The sequence below is a fragment of the Colobus angolensis genome, unplaced genomic scaffold (genome assembly GCF_000951035.1).
Source record: "Colobus angolensis palliatus isolate OR3802 unplaced genomic scaffold, Cang.pa_1.0 Scaffold157, whole genome shotgun sequence".
NCBI lineage: Eukaryota > Metazoa > Chordata > Mammalia > Primates > Cercopithecidae > Colobus > Colobus angolensis.
In genome coordinates, this window is record NW_012114677.1 from 2477092 (window position 1) to 2483393 (window position 6302).

Here is a 6302-nt window from a genome sequence, read left to right on the forward strand (position 1 = left end):
AATAGACATATAAGTCAATGGGTCAGAACTGACAGCCTAGAGATCAATCCACATTTTCCAGTCAATTGATTTTCAATAAAAGTACCAAGGTAATTTAATGGTATTGGTGATTATTTTCAAGAAATGGTACTGGAACAACTGGATATCCATGTACAAAAATAAAAACCTTGACTATTACATCACACCATTTACAAAAATTAATTCAAAGTGGATCACAGATGTACACTTAGGAGCTAAAACCATAAAACTTCTGAAAGACAAGGAAATAGTTGTAATCTTGGTTTAGACAATTATTTCCTAAATAGTACATAAAAACCACAAAAGAAAAAAGTAATAACTGGATGCCATCAAAATGGAAAGTTTTGCTTTTTAAAACATGTTGATAAGAAGATGAGAAGGTAGGTCAAAGACTGGGAGAAAATACTTGCCAAACATTTATCCAATAAATAACTTACGTTCAGAATGTATAAATAATTCTTACAACTCAATTACAAGAAGACAACCCAATTTTTAAAAAATTGTCAAAGGATTTGAAAAGACGCTTTACTAAAGATAGATGAAAGGCTCAATGCTATTAGTTATCAACGTAATGCAAATTAAAACACAATGAGATACCACTGCAAACCCACCAGAATGGTCAGCATTATTAAGACTGACAACACCGTGGGCTGGTGAGGGCGTGGGGCATCTGGAGCTTTCACACTTTGGTCTGGGAATGCAAAATGGTATAGCCCCTCTGGAAAACAGTTTGTCAGTTTCTTGAAAGTTAAATATTAACTTTTGATACAGTCCAGCAATACCACTTCTAAGGATGTACCCAAGAGAAGTGAAAACATGTTCACAGAAGACTTGTCCTTGAATGACAATAGCAGCATTATTTATAACAATCTCAGATGGAAAAACAGCAAATGTCCATCATTTCATGGATGAGTAAACAAATGTTGGTGGAATTCTGCTCAGCAATGAAAACAAATGATCCATTGATTCACACAGCGACATGGAAAAGTCTCCAAGCATTTTGCCAGCAGAAAGAAGCCAGACGGGAAAGACTCTATGCTGCCTGAGTCTATGTCTGTGAAATTTTATACTAAAGCTATGGTGACAGAGAGCAGGTTGTGGTTGCCCGTGCCCAGAACAGAGGGAGAGGGCACTTGCAGAAGAGAACGTGGGGGGAGTTGGGACACTGCTGGATCATCTCGGTGATGGCGACTCATAACGAGGTGTCCAGGTGTCTAAACTCACTGAGTTGTACACTTAACATGAATGATTGGTATTGCACATAAATTGTATCTCAATATAAAAGGGCACAAAAAGTAATACCTGAAGATAGGTGTTACTCATGAACCGGCAATTTCACCAAGTATACACCCCAAAAATGCATATCCAAGTACATCAGGGCACACAAAGAAGAAGGTTCACAATTTATTAATAATATTCCCAAACTAGAAACGATCAAATGTTCATCAGCAATGAAATGGATAATAAACCGTGTCATATTCATGCAGTGAATCAGTAACCAGCGATGAAAGAGCCCCCGTTGCATGCAACATGGATACACTTCGCAGACACAAAGTTGAATGAAAGAAGCCAGAGATATAAGAATTATGTTCTATGATTCCATTAATATAAAGTTCAAACACCAGGCAAAATCAAACTAGAATGGTTAGGGATGCATGTCAAGGTAATAAAAGTATAAATAAATGCAAGGAAGTGATTTCAAGTGAACTCAGCAGAAGCTCTGGTGGGAGGGAGGCTGTGGTTGGAAAGATATCGGTTGTCTACTCAAATCCTGCAATATGCTGTTTTTCAAGTGGGAAGTATACAGATGCTCATTTATAAGTCATTAAGCTATTACATATATACTTTATGATTTTTCTGTGGATCGATTACATTTCACAAGACAAGAGCTTGTAAAGTAATATTTAAGGTGCATTATTGTGTCTCTGAGAACTCGCTGGCTGTGGTTTTATGAGAGTAAGTTCTTTCAATAAATCACCAGCTGTGCAGAGTTACACAGAGAGGCACACACTGTGGCTGCGTAAGTGAAAGGTCAATAGTGATTGTTCTTGGAAATAACACGGTGAAGATTAATAATTTAAAATGCTGAGTACTTACATAGTTAAAAAGATAAAGGATAAAAGCACTAAAAAGAGGCTGGGCGCGGTGGCTTACACCTGTAATCCCAGCACTTTGGGAGGCTGAGGTGGGGGGATCATTTGAGGTCAGGAGTTCGAGACCAGCCTGGACAACATGATGAAACCCCGTCTCTACTAAAAATACAAAAATTAGCCTGGCGTGGTGGTGGGAGCCTGTAGTCCCAACTACTCAGGAGGTTGAGGCAGGAAAATCGCTTGAACCGGGAGGCAGAGGTTGCAGTGAGCTGAGATTGCACCACTGCGCTCCAGCCTGGGTGACAGAGTGAGACTCTGTCTCAAAAAAAAAAGTACTTAAAAAGTTAAGTGATAAACAAATTAGAGAAAAAAAATAGAATCAGCCAAACTAATTGAAGTCAATATTCTAGGAGACTGAATTTTAAATGCTAATAAATATGTAAATATTAAAATAAGGTTTACAGTTGATAGGAAAAATATTCTGGGATTAACACAATTGCTGTTGTAATCAGAAAAAAACCACACGATTGTTTTAAGACCCCATCTCTGGGCTGCAGGTTCCTTGTCTTTAGGACAGGACGGCGAGGTGGCCCCAGCACAGAGGCAGCTGTGGGGACTATATGCCCTGTGTGAATGCTCCTGGCACAGCACGGGCTCTGCGATCTTTAAAATAACTCCTCTTTCCCCAACAACCTGTAGAAGTCATTTCTCATAAGCACGGCGCTTCTTTCTGAGGTGGGTGCCCCTCCCTGAGCCCTGAGCCCCGGAAATCACCTGACTAGACTGCAGCTGCCAGAGGCCCCCTCATGGGGCGGAGTTAAGGGGTGGGAAGAGGCTTCAGGGGTGGGCCCCGCAGGTGCTTGGGGGAAGGGATTCTGCCAGAAAGCAACCGAATCAGCTTTGAAAATGTGCCTGCGTCTGCTCCCATTTCCACTTCTGTTTTTAGGTGTCAGAAACCAGCTCAAGTGCAGAGGCCATCCCTCCGAGTGAAGGGCCATTGACAGGCCCCTGTGAGCTCAACGGACTGTACAAGGAAACACTGCATGACCGGGACCACAGACTGCCCTCCCCTCTCTCTGCCAACCCAATATCATCCACTCAGGAACACTGCTGACCATCTGCAGAGTCTCAGGAAGTGATGGGAAAAGGACGGGGGAGATGAGCAGGCAAACCTGTGATGGCACCGGGATGGGCAGCAACCCCGCCAGCCCCCCAGTGGCAGGGCTCCTTCTAGACACACCAGGGCATCCTCCTGCGGGTCCAGGGCCTCCCTTATCCTCAGGGTAAAATCTGAACTTCCCAGCAAGGCTCAAAGACCCTTCTGGGTGGGCATCTGCTGCCCGACGGCGGCACCCTCACTCTGCTCCTCCTACCTGAGGACTTTACTGTGCGCCAGCTCCGGACTGTCTCCTCCAGGGCCTCTGCTCTTGACATTCCTGCAGCTGGGGCATGTATCCTCCCAGAGCCCCTTCCTCACGCCCAATACAGAGATGGGGGCCTGTCTGCGTGTGGGCCCACCTGCCTCACCTGGCCCTGAGCGCCATAGGAGGAGAACCAGCTGACTGCCGTCCTGTCACAAGATAGAGCAACCCACGCATTCATTTGTTCATGCGTTCCTTCCACATAGCTGGGGCAAAGCCAGATCCTAATGGGCATGGGAGATGGGGGCAAGTTGGACAGGACCGCAGTGAGCTGAACTCCCAATCTGGCAGGGACACACACCTTTGGACCACAGGGAAATCCTGCCTGTTATGGAGGACCGTCTGTCCGGGGCAGGGGACCGCAGGGAGGCAGTTCGTGGAGCCTGAGTGTGAGCGGCGCTCCGCCAGTCACTGGCTCCTGCATAGGAAGCCTCTGTGAGGACAGTGGGGCCGCCTACCTTCGTGTGCCGCAAGGACTGAATGAAAAGCTGTGTGGAGCACTCGGAGCGGCACCTGGAGGGCAGTGGGATCCCACAAAACTGAGTTACTCCTCAGTGGGGTGAAGCGAGCATCTGGGAAATGCAAAGGCAGACGCCGGTGAGGACGTGGAGAGGCGACACACCCTAGGCTGCAGGAGGTGCCTGTGCAAAGGCCCCGTGGCAGAAGCAAGCCGCCAGTGGGATGGGGGCCTCTAGCAAGGGGCCGGGGAGGCTAGTGGCCAGACTGGGGAGAAATTCTACAGGACTGACCTGCCTCCTATGGGATCTCTGATGGCAGAAACCCCTCCAAGCTGTTTTTCCCTGTCCTAAGAGGGCACAGCCCCATCCTTTAGGGAGGGAGGAGGATGAGGCCCCATCAGTTCACTTCCTCCTCCAAAGCCTAATCGTCGTGGCTGCACAGCCTTGCTGCATTGGGAATGGAGAGGCCGCTCCGCCCTCACCGGAGGTGGCTGCAAACCTCGTTTCCCTGGAAACCGCAATAATCAGTGGAAGTCAGTTCATGGTAAGTCTGCTCGCGCGCGTGGGTACCACGATTATTATACAAGCTGATTTACACACTGTCCGTTGAAAACCTATGCACCATAAATGCAAATGAAGGGTCACTATTCCTACTGTTCTGGCGAGTCATCGTGCAGGATATACAGGACCGTTCGCGAGGTTCTAAAATCTGCACTCTCTGCTAAAAATATAGTGAAACATGCTCGTCCTCCTCGCAGCTATAGCAGTTGAAGTAAATCCCACGCAGATGTCCAGGAGAGCATGAAGGGCCTTCACATAGATTCACATGGGCAGATGGTTTCCGAGAAAGGTGGGCGAGGGGCCGGCGCTGCCTGCAGCCTGTGGGTGCAGCTTCCTTCAGACAGAGCCTCTGGGGGCTCTGTTCAGGCCCACCGGGCACCATGGGACAAACTGCGCCCTTCAGGGGCATGAAGCTCTGCGCTCTGGGTGAGGGCTCCACAGGCCAAAACTTGCTAAGGTTGGTGACACGGACGGAGGTGCGTTCTCAGGACGTCCCTGCACCTCCCCAGGCGCCCGGAGCGCGTTCCCTGCTGCAGCCACTGAATCCGGCGCAAAGTTATTTAACGCTGCAATTAGCCGGCAGGGTGAGTCATCGGCTCCCCAGCCTCCTGCCGCCACAGCAGAAACGAACTGGAAGGGACCAGGGGTGCAGGCCCAGCTGCTCGGCCGAGGGCCTTCCGGAGACGCTCCCATCCCCCCAACCAAGGGGCCGAGGCGAGCTCCTCTCAGGAAAAGGCTGGAGGGCCCAGGGAGGCCGCGGAGGTGACCTTCCCCCACACCACACACCCAGCCGCCCCACGCTTTCCTCTCACCCACCTCGAATCGTCAGGGTAGGAATGAGGCGGAGGCATTTGCCGCCCTTGTCCCCCTCACTCAGGCCGTGAACCGCCTTCTGATGAATTAATTCACGTGCACCCGCGTCTGGGGAAAATTCCTGTCTGATCCAGACGAGCTTTGCAGACTAAAACCAAACGAGACTCATCCTAGGTTCTAAGACGTCGGCTCCAGCTTAGTTCAAATGGCTAGTCCTAAAAGTCAGCGCCCCTACTCATCCCCCGAACCGCGTGCACACGCGCACGGCACACCCCGCACACACGCGCGCGCACACACATGCACACACCACACACGAAACACACCACACACCACACAGGCACCCACAAGCAACACACCGCACACGCGCACACGTCAGCACTTCCCAGAGACCCTGAACGTTCTCATCGCTTGAACAACCCCCTCCCCCCACAGCACCCGGGCTCGCTCCTCCCTTCCCCCCAGGACCCAGTCCCTCCCTCTCCCTTCCCCCCAGGACCCGGCCCCCTCCCCCTCCCTCTCCGGGCTCCTTTCCCCCCAACCCCAGCACCCGGGCTCTCCTTTCCTCCCTCCTCTCCCAGGCTCCCCCTTTCCCCTTCTCCTTTCGCAGGCTCTCCCCAATACCCACTCACCCCTAGCACACGAGCTCCCCTCTCCCCGACTCCCTGCACCCCCGTAACTTCCACAGGCTTCCCGGCCGCTGGCAGGCGGGTGGGCGGGAGGTGAGGCCCAGACCCAGTGGATAGAGAGGGGAGAGAGGGGAGCGCAGACGCAGGGGCGCCGAGCGGTGGGGAGCGCTGGGGGTGGGGCCCAGGGGGTCCGGGAGAGCGAGCTGGGGGTGGAGAGCGGCGTTTCCGCAGCGGCCCGCGCCGGATAGGGGCGCGGATAGGGAAGGAAGGCGGAGAGACGCGGCCAGGGACCCCCGCTCCGGGAGGAGGAGG

General features: G+C 51.1%; 1 long non-coding RNA gene across 1 annotated transcript in view; it reads right to left on the reverse strand.

Annotated features, from left to right (window-relative positions):
* The window catches only part of LOC105508040, an 8490-nt gene extending 2856 nt beyond the window's left edge, over positions 1-5634 (reverse strand). Inside the window, exons 1-2 of the long non-coding RNA XR_001001197.1 lie at positions 4490-5634; positions 3991-4104 (exon numbers count right to left, since the gene is read on the reverse strand). This is a non-coding gene — a long non-coding RNA (uncharacterized LOC105508040). The remainder of the gene's footprint in view (positions 1-3990; positions 4105-4489) is intronic.
* Positions 5635-6302: the final 668 nt, after the last annotated feature.